This window comes from Leucoraja erinacea, chromosome 6 (assembly GCF_028641065.1).
Source record: "Leucoraja erinacea ecotype New England chromosome 6, Leri_hhj_1, whole genome shotgun sequence".
Lineage (NCBI taxonomy): Eukaryota > Metazoa > Chordata > Chondrichthyes > Rajiformes > Rajidae > Leucoraja > Leucoraja erinaceus.
This window is the reverse complement of record NC_073382.1, coordinates 22395615-22407777: the sequence shown is the minus strand read 5'-3', so window position 1 is coordinate 22407777 and position 12163 is coordinate 22395615. Positions and strand designations below refer to the sequence as shown.

General features: G+C 41.3%; 1 protein-coding gene across 7 annotated transcripts in view; it reads left to right on the top strand.

Moving 5' to 3' along the window:
• The window catches only part of LOC129697950 (dachshund homolog 1-like), a 559880-nt gene that overhangs the window by 224691 nt on the left and 323026 nt on the right, over positions 1-12163 (top strand). The gene's annotated exons all lie outside the window — the stretch shown is intronic.

The window sequence follows — 12163 nt, the reverse complement described above, 5'->3', positions numbered from 1 at the left end:
CTTGGAAGCTTAAGCTGTTGGTTCTGTCCATCCCTTAGCTAGGTTTCTATAAAGTCTACAACATCCCAGTTGCATGTACCTATCCATGGCCCATCATCAGCTTGCCCGATAGGTTCATTTTATTGAAATGAATCCAATTAAATCCTACAATCTTTCCTTACTCCCTGCCATGCTCCTGCCTTTTCCACCTATGCTGTAATTGACCTGTATCGACTTCTAGCCTCCCACCAGCCTCACTGTACCTTGTGTACGAAGGTACACAAAAATTATGGAGAAACTCAGCGGGTGCAGCAGCATCTATGGAGCGAAGGAAATAGGCAACGTTTCGGGCCGAAATCCTTCTTCAGACTTCTTCACTGATGCATTGTCTAGTTAAATCCAATCTAGTTTAAACTCTCCCTAAACTAGACGCCAAGTCTGAAGAAGGGTTTCGGCCCGAAACGTTGCCTATTTCCTTCGCTCCATAGATGCTGCTGCACACGCCGAGTTTTTCCAGCATTTTTGTGTACCTTCGATTTTCCAGCATCTGCAGTTCCTTCTTAAACATTAGTTTAAACTCTCCCTCCCGAGTGGTACTAGTAAACCTGCCCCACCAGGATTCTGGTACAATCCATCCCTCTTATACAGATTACCTGTCCCAGAAGAGATCCCAATTGTCAAAACATTCAAACATTCAAAACATAGGGATGATTTGTCAATAGAAGCAACTGAACATATGACAGAAAATAAGTGAGATATATGTGGGGGGTCGATGAGGAGTGGTGTGGGGAGAGGGAGCGAGGTCGAGGGAGAGAGGTCGAGGGAGAGAGAGGGACAGCCACTCAGACAGCGATAAAGAGAGAGAGGTAGAAGGAGAGAATGCAAGAAACATAAACAAGAACATGCAACACCTTTTCAAGGCGCCAGTTGATAAACATGGCTCTCAGGAAAATGTGCAATGCATGTCGCAAAATAATCAATCATTGCTGGCATGAAATGTGAATCTGTGAGGAGCTGATTGTGTTGTACCTGTCAGAGGTAGTTTCAGCGTCAGAAAATATATCAGGTTAGAAAATATTCCACTTTAAACCAACTTTAGCAAAGCAATGTTTACATCATGGCATTTTGACCACATTATGAGAAATGAAATTTGGCTTTAATTCAACATATTAAAAATAAAGTGAAATAACCTTGATGGATTTTATCTTCCTGAAAATCTCTGTCGATTCACGGGCAGGATTTTATTTGCTCCAGTTGCTGTTCAGCAAAAGTAAACTCCATAAATCATTCAATAATGATTAAACAAAATAAGGTGCTGCAGAAACTGGATATTTCACATGTCATAGAAGTGGCTGGAACTATTCTGTCACACAGCAACTGTAGAGAGATGATTTTAGATACAATTTCAGTTTGAAAACTGTATAGGTCAGAAGGTCATACGTGATAGGAGCAGAATTGGGCCATTTGGCCCATCAAGTCTGTCCCGCCATTCAATCATGGCTGATCTATCTCTCTCTCCATCCCTGCCTTCTCCCCATAACCTCTGACACCCATATATCAGAGTTAGAAGCAAACATGCTGACTGTCATATTTAAAATCAATCAGACGGACCTCAAATGGATGTGGTTTTGAACACTGAGCCATGCAAATCAAGTCAACCTTGCATTTTAATTCTATAAAAGTTTTGTATAGAATTAACGTGCATGGTTGAGTTAATTATAGTGCAGTATTAACACAATTGACAGTAGCTCCTTACACAGATGCTGTCTGACCCACTGAGATTCTCCAGTATTTTGTGTTTTGCTGAAAGATAATTAGGTTGAAGATCCAGTTCCACATTTTGCATGCACATGCTTGCATGTTTGTGTGCTTGTGTGTACGGGTGTGTATTTTTCTGCCTGTGTGAACATGTGCCTGCATGCCTGCATCCATGTCACTTTTACCTGGCGGTTGAATAATCGTTAGTGTAAGGAAAGGAATCATCCACATCTCTGTAAGTCTGGAGTTGCATGTAACCTCAGACTGGATAAAGAAGACAGATTTTCATCCATAAATGAGATTAGCAAACCAGATGTGTTTTTATGACAAGCCGGTATTTCTTGGCATTTTCTCTATTGTCAGCTATGTACTCCAAATTTCCTTAACTAAATTAATTGAATGCATGCAAATCATTTGTCCAAGCTTCTCAGATTGCGATTCAGGTTAGTTTATGCAACAGCGCACAATAAAATTACTTGTTCACATGAAGTTCACATAGTATATATACAGTATTGATAAATGCAACAATAAATATGCCAAGTTCAAAACAGTAAAATGGTGCAGGATTGTAGTGCAATCCAAAGTACTGCAAAAAAAAAAGTACAATAATTGAATAACCATATGGGATAAAGTTGCAGCACCTTAATTAAGGGGATATGAAAGGGTTATTTGACCAGGGGGTTGATAGCAGTGGGGAAGAAGCTGTTTAAGTCTGGATGTCTTAGCTTTCAAGCTCCTGTATCTTCTCTCAGAAGGAAGAAGAAAGGAAAGGAATGGTTCGGGGGGCAGGTATCCTTGAGGATACTTCCAGGCTTCCTGACACAGCCCTTCGTGAAGATGGACTGCATTGAAGGAAGTGACAAGACTGTGATGGACTGAGCTGTGTTCACCACACTCTGCAGGATCAAGCTCAAAGACTTGTTCAGGAGCACAGCCATAATGTTATGGTACCTGGGTATTCTGGACAGTGATATTGAGCTCTTTGCATATGCAGTGCATATGTTTGATGTAGAATACACTGTTGCCTACTGAGAGTATTGCAACAGGGATTGTTGATCAGCTCAGTAACAATGTAAATTGACATACTTCGCTCCTGGGAAGGAGGAGGTGTGGATTATTGCATCCAATTTCTAGTGCAAAGACATTTCAATCATCAGTTCACTTGGCAAACTTGACCAGGATAAGAAGTAAATATAAGAAGGAAGATCAATTTGTGGTCACCCTGAACAGTTCCCCAGTGTGCCTGGACAGGAAATACACGGGAGGTCATTGCCAACTGAGCTAATAAATATTTGGCTCAAAATGAAGTGGTTAATGGAGGAAAGGAACCAAGTCATTTATACCGTGACAACCCACAACTCCACTCGCCACATCAGTCCAAGAAAGACCTCAGTCAAAATGGTACACTATTTGCTTACGGTATTTCAATGATTTATTGAGCTTACAACCTGAAGCCAGAGGTTTCCATGGATTGGAATGAAAACAGAAAATGCTGAAAACACTGAACAGGTCAGATGGCATTTGACAAATTCACTCCTTTTCTCTGCTGCCTGACCTGCGGAGTGTTCCCAGCATTATCTATTTTTATTTCAGATTTCCGGCATTGCTATTTCTTGAATTATTTGTTTTTGTTTCTGGGGATCGACTGATTCTAAGACTGATAAATAAAATTGCAAATGTTGTTTTAAGCTGATAATTAGTGGTTTCTGTTTTACATAAGAGGTAGAACAATATTTGGGATCTCACATCCTCAGAGCTGCAGGTACAATTATGGAATCATTACATTTCCTTCCTTATAACTTAAAGGTAACTCAATGCCAAATTTAACCGCATTCCATTAGGCCATCAGGACTTAAAAAAAAACATATTTGAGGACTAAGGCCCACAATGTCCAGCAGTGAGGGACCCTAGACTGCGGTCCTTCCCATAGAGTTAACTAAAAAGCATCAGTGCATCAATCAAAATGTACTCCTACAATCTGGAATGGTTCAGTTGGCAGCTTTCCCTTACAGACATATCGCTGAGTTGGAAGATCAACAAATTTCGGGCAGACATAAGTGATGGTTTGCACCTTTGGACTTGCATCTTTCTGGTGTTTAGAAGAATGAGGGTGGAACCTCATTTGAAACACAGAATAGTTTAAGGCTTGGATAGAGTGGATGTGGAGAGGATGTTTCCGCCAGTGGAAGAGTCTAGGTCATAGCCTCAGAATTAAACGATGAGGAGTATTTCTTTTGTCATATTGAATGGCGGTGCAGGCTTGAAGGGCCGAATGGCCTACTCCTGCACCTATGTTCTATGTTTCTATGTTTCTATGTCAGTGTGTGGGGTTTTGATTATAGTTACGCCACCCAAGCATCTATCCTCCAGGTGCGGGGGTTATCATTCAGGGTTTGAACTGCATGTAGGAAGCTATTTCTGGATTTTAACCTCTTTGGTGCCTGGACGTGTTGGAAGAGTGGATGCCGAGGATCATCCTCCTGCTTGGTGCGTTCCACTTTCGAGGATTTTCTGATTGGAGGGGGTGCAATACCACACAGCAGGTACAGGTCGTCAACTATGCGATGTGTTAATGCCTTGCTGTACCTCAGCAATGTCAAAGCAGATGTGACTTTTGTGCAAGAGTGTGGGCTGCCATACCTCTGCACCTATCAGAGATGGTTGCAATGGTGGCCCCACAGACTGTCGAGATGTTTGGGTAGCAATGACTAATGCACTCCCTGTTAATAATTGGTAAAAACGTGATCATGAGGTGTGCGGTCTCAAAGCTGCTGTACTCGGTGCAGATGTGGCCCGTTCCCCACTCTTCTGCCCTGGATATCACCCAAGTCATCTTCCAGGTCATCAGGACTAGTTTAATGTAAATCTCCAACAGCTACACCAAAAGCCTGCAATTTTATTTGGTCTCAGTTAAACTCCTAACCCTCCCTATTAATTTGTGGTAGCTCATGAAATTAATATTAAATAATATTGTTAATATACCCTATTTATATTAAAAAAAAGGATTCCCAGAATGGCGCGTAAATCTTCTGCATCCTTTGGGGGCCATTTATCAACTACCCAAATCAGATAATTTGCCATCATTGTCCTTTGAGAATTCCAAAGCAGTTGTTTATAGAATTCACAATAATTACACAGAATCCCTAACAAAATATTCCTCATTCCATTTAATCAGAAGGTTTCTTGTTGAGAATTTTGAGGCCAGAGTATGATAATTATATCTCGAGTTGTAATTGGAAAATTTTAGCATGTGCTGTGTGATATGCCTTTCAACCTGAATCTGATGGTGAGTGAGGATGGGGGTGAGGGTGTGGCTGAGGATGAAGGTGGGGGTGGGGGTGGGGGTGAGGATGTGGCTGAGGATGATGGTGAGGGTGGGGGTGAGGGTATGGGGGTGAGAGTGGGATTTGGGGTGAGGTTGCAGGTGAGGGTGAATGTGGGGGTGGGTCTGGGGGTTGTGTTCCTGGGAAATGGTTTATTTCACAATAGCCATCAGGCTATTAACCTTGCCATCAAACAAACTCTGAACTATAGCAGCCTACTGCACTTTATCTGTTTATTTATGTGTATATATATATGGTCTATACTATATAGACACACTGAACCGTTCTGTATTAATGCTTACTATATTCTGTTATGCTGCAGCAAGCAAGAATGTCATTGTCCTATCTGGGACACATGACAATAAACTCTCTTGACTTGACTTGACATGTAGTTGAATAATCTGCACGCGCGCCAAGAAATACAAATTTTAAAAATGTGCTTATGTGTTTACTTTTTCATGTAAATCTATTGAGCGAATATTTATTCCGTATGCCTATTTTTGTAGTGATTTGTGAGTTACTTAAGGGTGAATTTCCTTTACCCTTACTGTCATAATGTGGAGGTTGCATGTAACAGTTTAGCAGATAGTTTAATACATTCAGCTTGCATTAACAGCATATACCTTAATATTCAATGAGTTGTCCTGTGTTTTCAACAAACTCTTTTGTGGAGCAGATACCTTTAAGACATCACGTGTGGGCAGGTTGGTATTCAACAGATACTTCAACAGATAACAGTACTAAACAGTGCAGATCCCATTGAAGTAGAAATCTTACTTGCTACCAGCAGACTAAATAAATGCATTTAATTACAACAGATTTTGCCAGGAGCTACTGTCGTGTTGCATTAGAAAGGTTCCGCAACTAAAATGCAGACCAACATTTGAGCTCCGCAGGACACAATCATCCCCTATAATTTGCTAATTCTTTTTTTAAAAGGGCAGTAAAGTTCATCTTGCTGTCCTTGAAAATATTTATTCTTTCACCAACACGGATAAAACAGATTATCTGGTCATCATCATACAATTTTGTTTAAGAGCTTGCTCTGTAACAACTGGCTACCACATTCAGTACAATAGAGCTAAGTCTATGATTTCAGAAATTGTTTGCTGCAGTGTTTTTGGTGTCCGGAACTTGCTGTGCAAATTCTTTCTTTTAAAGTAAAATTCATCACATTAAACTTTAATTTTCTCTCTCTAAAATAAAGTTAGTATTGTGGCGTCAGCCTAAACATGGGCCACTAATGCTCTAACCCTCGTCAGGAGATACGAGGGCGGGCACGTGACTTCATGGGCTAGAGGGAGTGTCCTGGTACTAAAGGTCTCTTACCGCGAGACCTTGAGAAGTCAACAGGTAGCTGAGCCCGAGATAACAACCTCGCTCAGCTACAGCAACATTGTATTATAGTTACTGCACCACCTAACGTGTCACCACTGAATGTATGACTCTTTGAACCGGCCTGACGTCTCACCTTTATTCACCACGTATGGTGCCGCTACAGTATTGACGTTACACTTCCGGCTTTGCAGAAGCTATTTTTATTTTCAGTCTGATGGAAGGTTATCAAATTGAAAATATGTTTTTGCTTCTTCCTGTACAGATGTTGCCTGTTCTGCCGAATATTTCCTACATTCTCAGTTTTTTATAAATATTGGATATCTGACCTTTGCAGTTTTATGCTTTTCAATTTAAAAGAAAAATACATTTTGTTTCCACATTGGCTTGTGCATCATGGCAGTGAATATTCCTGAGTGGGGATAACTCTTTACCCAGGAATCTATCCATTACAAGGAATGTGTTCCTCCTCACTCATGCTAAAATAAAACTTAATAATCCACCTTAACCTACGGAATAACGATAGGACCATGACCTACTTGAAGGTTGTCTTATTGCTCAGTATTTTACATATGACACATGGGAACAATTAATACTTTGTTTAATTCACATAACAGGGCTGGCATAGTGGCTCAGCTGGAAGACCTTCTGTCTCACGGCTACAGTTGCCCAGCTATAATTCTGATCCTTGCTGTTCTCTATGTGGAGTTTGCACCTTTTTTCTGACTGTCTAAAAATTTGCAAATTCTCTTGTGTCCACATAAATTGTCTCTAGCATGTAAGCTAGAATGATGGAGTGATAAAGTGGTTGATGGAATTGATGGGAATGTTAGGCAAATAAAATAGGATTACTGTAAATGGGTGCTTGATGGTTGGTGCAGACTCAATGGGATGATTGGGCTCTTTCTGCGCTGTATGAGTGTATAATGCCCCTGTCCCACTTAGGAAACCTGAACGGAAACCTCTGGAGACTTTGCGCCCCACCCAAGGTTATCGTCCGGTTCCCGGAGGTTTTTGTCAGTCTCCTTACCTGCTTCCACTACTGGCAACCACCTGCAACCTCCGGGAACCGCACGGAAACCTTGGGTGGGGCGTAAAGTCTCCAGAGGTTTCCGTTCAGGTTTCCTAAGTGGGACAGGGGCATAACTGTGTCAGTGCCAACACTTTGCCAGATGAATTCAAAACTGACCCCAAGACTAGTGAAGAGAGGTGGGGATGATGGATGTTGTCAATGGGTGATGGGCAGAGAAGTAGATGATCTTGTTTATTTTGTTAGTGGTATCTTGAAATTTAGAGTTGCCGAAACTGGAATGGAAACAATCTGAGAAAGTCCCCACATTTGGTTTAGTCATTCGATTGAACATCTTTCGTACAATATAATGGTGATTATGCTTCAAGAGGACTTCAAAAGGTTGTGAATTGCTTAGTGACTAGTTAGAATTACAAAATATAGCTTATAAATACATATCTTTCTCAGCTTCACTGACAAAAAGGTACATCAGTGTCGAGCTGAAATAAATCCAGGATAGCACACCTTAGGATTTATTATCTCTGAATAAAGACATTTCTTGTTCTCTCAATAACCATGTTATGATTATAACTCTTCATCGTGGCTTCCAAAAGAAAGGAAATTAATTTGTAACTAGGAGTTAAGGACTTCAAAGTTATCCATTTCATCTTTGCTTGTTCAGTTGAAATTCACCCTTATATCTTGAATATCTCTTCATGACTATTGATTGCTATCCATGGAACCATAGTGGTCAACGCAAGTTCCACTATTTGGCAAAATGCAGAGTAATACAGCTTATTTATTTGATATTTTGCTTCACTGTCTTTTAATAGTTGGAGTATTAAAATTGCAGAATCTCGGAAGATTACATCAATTGAATTGAATGCACAATGCATCAAATTATACATGGCTTATGGAAAAATCAAGTTTGATGAGCAAAATAGCTCAGCTTGTCAATTTTATTCATTCTTTATCTTTGCTAACCTACACCAACGCTAGTAAAAGAATCAGGCTGTTGGAGAAACTCTCGTAAGAATTGTGCCTGACCAATCCGGAAGTTGCAGCGCTGCCCTAGCAGCTGCGGCTCGCCTGCAATCCGTTTGTTTTTTTATTTTCTTCTGTTTTCTTGTCCCGTTGTCACATTTTGTTTCAGTTATATTTTAGTTATGTATATATGGGGGGGGGGAGAAATTGTTTTAGTCTCTTCCTTCGGGTGGATGCGACCTTTTCTTGTCGTATCCCCCGTCTCCGTCTGCACTGAGGCCTAATGGCGGAGCTGGCGGCCTCCAACTGCGACTGACCTTAAGGCTCTGGAGGCAGAGCCAGCCAGGACTTACCAACTTACCAACTGGCCGACTTCGGGGCTGTGGCAGCGGCGACCCAACTTCAGGGCTGTGGTGGCGGCGACCCGACTTTGGGGCTGTGGTGGGGCTGTGGCAGCGGCGACCCAACTTCAGGGCTGTGGTGGCGGCGACCCAACTTCGGGGCCTTGGAGGTTCGGCCGCGGGCCCAGTGGATGATAACGTCGGGAGCTCGCAGGTCACAGTTTGGTGACCTATTCTCCGGAGCTCCCACAACAACAGCTGTGTCCGTTGGACTGGAGGGCGGCAGCTTCGGCAGCTTCGACCGCCCCGGGACGCGGAGTTTGAATCGGCCCGTTTGCGGAGCTCGGATTCAGCCGTGGGACTTACCATCACCCGGTGGGGTCACAACATCGGAAGCTTGGATCGCCTCAACGCAGAGGGAGAACAAGGAGGGAAGAGACAAGGACTTAAGACTTTTGCCTTCCATCACAGTGAGGAGGGCCTGGTGGACTCACTGTGGTGGATGTTAAATCTGTGTTTATTGTGTGTTTTGTTATTTGTATTATATGTTAAAACTGCAAGGCACGAAATTTCGTTCAGACTGAAAAGTCTGAATGAAAATAAAGGATACTTGATACTTGATACTTGATAGGTCATAAAAAAATAAAATGTAATATATTTTTTGAAAGCTTATCTGAAAGTTTATTGGATTTTGGCAACAATGCATTTATTCAATGCGTTTAACAGTATTGGATCAACAACAGATGTCCTACCATGATTAATAAACATTCCATGTAGTGTAGCAGCTCCCAGGAATTCAATGATCCCTGAAACTCTTCAGATTTATGGTGGATAGTCTGAGAAATTTAAGTAAATACATCCAGAAGTTATTCAAAAAAATGAAACCGAGGGAAGAGAATAATTAGGCAGTATGCAATGCAATTGAGTCAACTTGTCATATATTGATCATTTATTATTTAAATATTGGCAATAAATGTATATGTCTCTTCTAAATGTCAGATGAGGAACAATTATGAGCTACAATTGTTTCAAGTATGCTGATTAAACCATATGGATTAAAAATGGCTTTTGAGATTGTGTTGTGTGTTTAGTATTTGTGTGTTGTACATCAAACTTTCAAGGGACAATTATACAGAGATAACAAACATAATTTTCAAATTGGGCAATGCAAGCAGCAGTGAAGGTGGCAATTAAGTGAGACTGAACTGGGGATTATTCAGATAACTAACTTGCTTTTCACCACCTTACTTGTGATGTTATGCTTAAAAGGACCACATCACTCTCCAATGAAACTTTACACCAGGTCCAGTCCATTGGACTGCCAGAGAACTTCCACACAAATCTGCTGTGATGGTTAAAGCATAGTGATTAGCTATGGAGAGGGATTCAGAAGCTGTGTTTTTATTAAAGGAGATGACTCAAAATATTACATTACCAGTATTTTATGGTTAACATATAGGTCTTCGTAGACTTTTACATAATTCTCAGATGTAAGGAACATTACCGTAACAAGACTAATTTACACTGGAATTTAAAATTCCACATTTGTTAGACTCATGATATTCATTCATTATGTTATGTGAGATTTTTACATGTAGTTACTTAATTTACATTATAGGATGTATATTTTTAGTGGAGGTTTGGTGGACATATCTTTAACAATATATGGTCTTATGAATTTTGCATGGCTGAATAGCAGAGAGTCAATTATATTTAGATGACAGCAGAGAAACAGGTCATTAGTCCAACTGGTACATGCTTGTGGCTCACACGAGTCCTTTACTGAAACAATTCATCTTCTTTTGTCAGTATTGGCTTTTATTTCTGCCTCAAGTACCTTTCCGTGAATTCCTCATATATCTAACTTTCGAAACTGAAGGTTTTTGTGGTCATTCAACTTTTTCGACATAGGAGGCCATTCAACCATCAAATCCATGCCAGCTTCCAGCAGAGTAATTTCATCTGTACCATTCCTCCTCTCCTTATTTCTTTGTAGCTCTGCAATATTTTCTCTCTCTCTCTCTCACATGCCCGTAAATCTCTCTTTGGTTCTTTTGCTACTTTGTTATATGAAGGGGTAATCATTGGGATGTGGGCGGAAACCAGAGTACCCGATGAAAACTCTTGGTGTTGTGGAAAGAATATGAAAACTCACACACAAGTTTGGGTTGAACTCAGGACCATGCAGCAAGGAGTTGGAAGTGCTAACTTCTGTGCCACTGCAGCAACTATTATTACAGACCAGAACAAAATAGGGCCTAGCATAAAGTAGGAGCGGCGTTTTGGCACAGCATTAGAGTTGCTGCCTTGCAGCGCAAGAGGCCAGGGTTTGATCCTGACTACAGGTATTGTCTGTACAAAGTTTGCATGTTCTCCCTGTGTCCATGTAGGTTTTCTCCAGGATCTCCGGTTTCCTCCCATACTCCAAAGACGTGCAGGATTGTAGATTAATTGGCTTGTGTAAATTGTCGCTAGTGTGGGATAGAACTAGTGTAAGGGTGATCATTGGTCATGCTGGATCTCTAAAAAAAATTAAAGTACTACCATAGAATGAAGAAGGGTCTCGACCTGAAACGTCACCCATTCCTTCTCTCCAGAGATGCTGCCTGTCCTGCTGAGTTCAGGGCCTGTCCCACCAGCATGCGATAGCATGCGTCTAGCGCGGCCAAACGTGATCGCTTGAGGCATATGGCCTCGCGGGGCCGGTCCCACTTCGATCGGCGAAGGCGTATGGAGCTGTGCGGGGCTGGCTCCAAAAATCTTGCACTGTCCGAAAATCCCGCGCGACATCGGCCTGTCGGCCCGCAGCCGCATTGAGGCCATACGCAGAGCCTCGACGGGCGTACGCAGCGTCTCGATGCCGTACGCAGCTTGATGCCATCTTGACTCCAGCATTTTGTGTCTATGTATAGAATAATGGGATCCCTTTGAAGCATAAACATGTGGTGAAAAGCAATCAGCAGTTGTGCAAGTAATCCCCAGTTTACTCACACTCAATTTCCATCAACTTTTGTCTGATCTTAACCAAATTGCATCATACTGTTTTTTTGCAAATGCACTGTTATATCTGGAAAGTTTAATGTCCAGATAGGAACAGATTTTGCAAAGTACATCGTTAAAGCATTTTGCTGATAAGGGAGAGTGAGGGAGGAAAGTAATTACAACTTAGAACAGCCTGAAAATTATCAGTGATAATTTCATCAAATAAAACTTTGAAATCCGCAGTCAATTACTTCATATTTGATCATAACAATCGTGGTTTTTCAAATTAGTGATCTTAAGCAACTCAAAGGAACTTTAAGAGAAGCATTGCGGTCTCTAACTCCCACTCACTAGATCCCATTTACAAAAAGCTGAAATATATGCCTATGCTCATGTTGATGGAACTACGGATGCCAGTGTGTACATTATCTGTCCGTATTAAGCACTTCCCA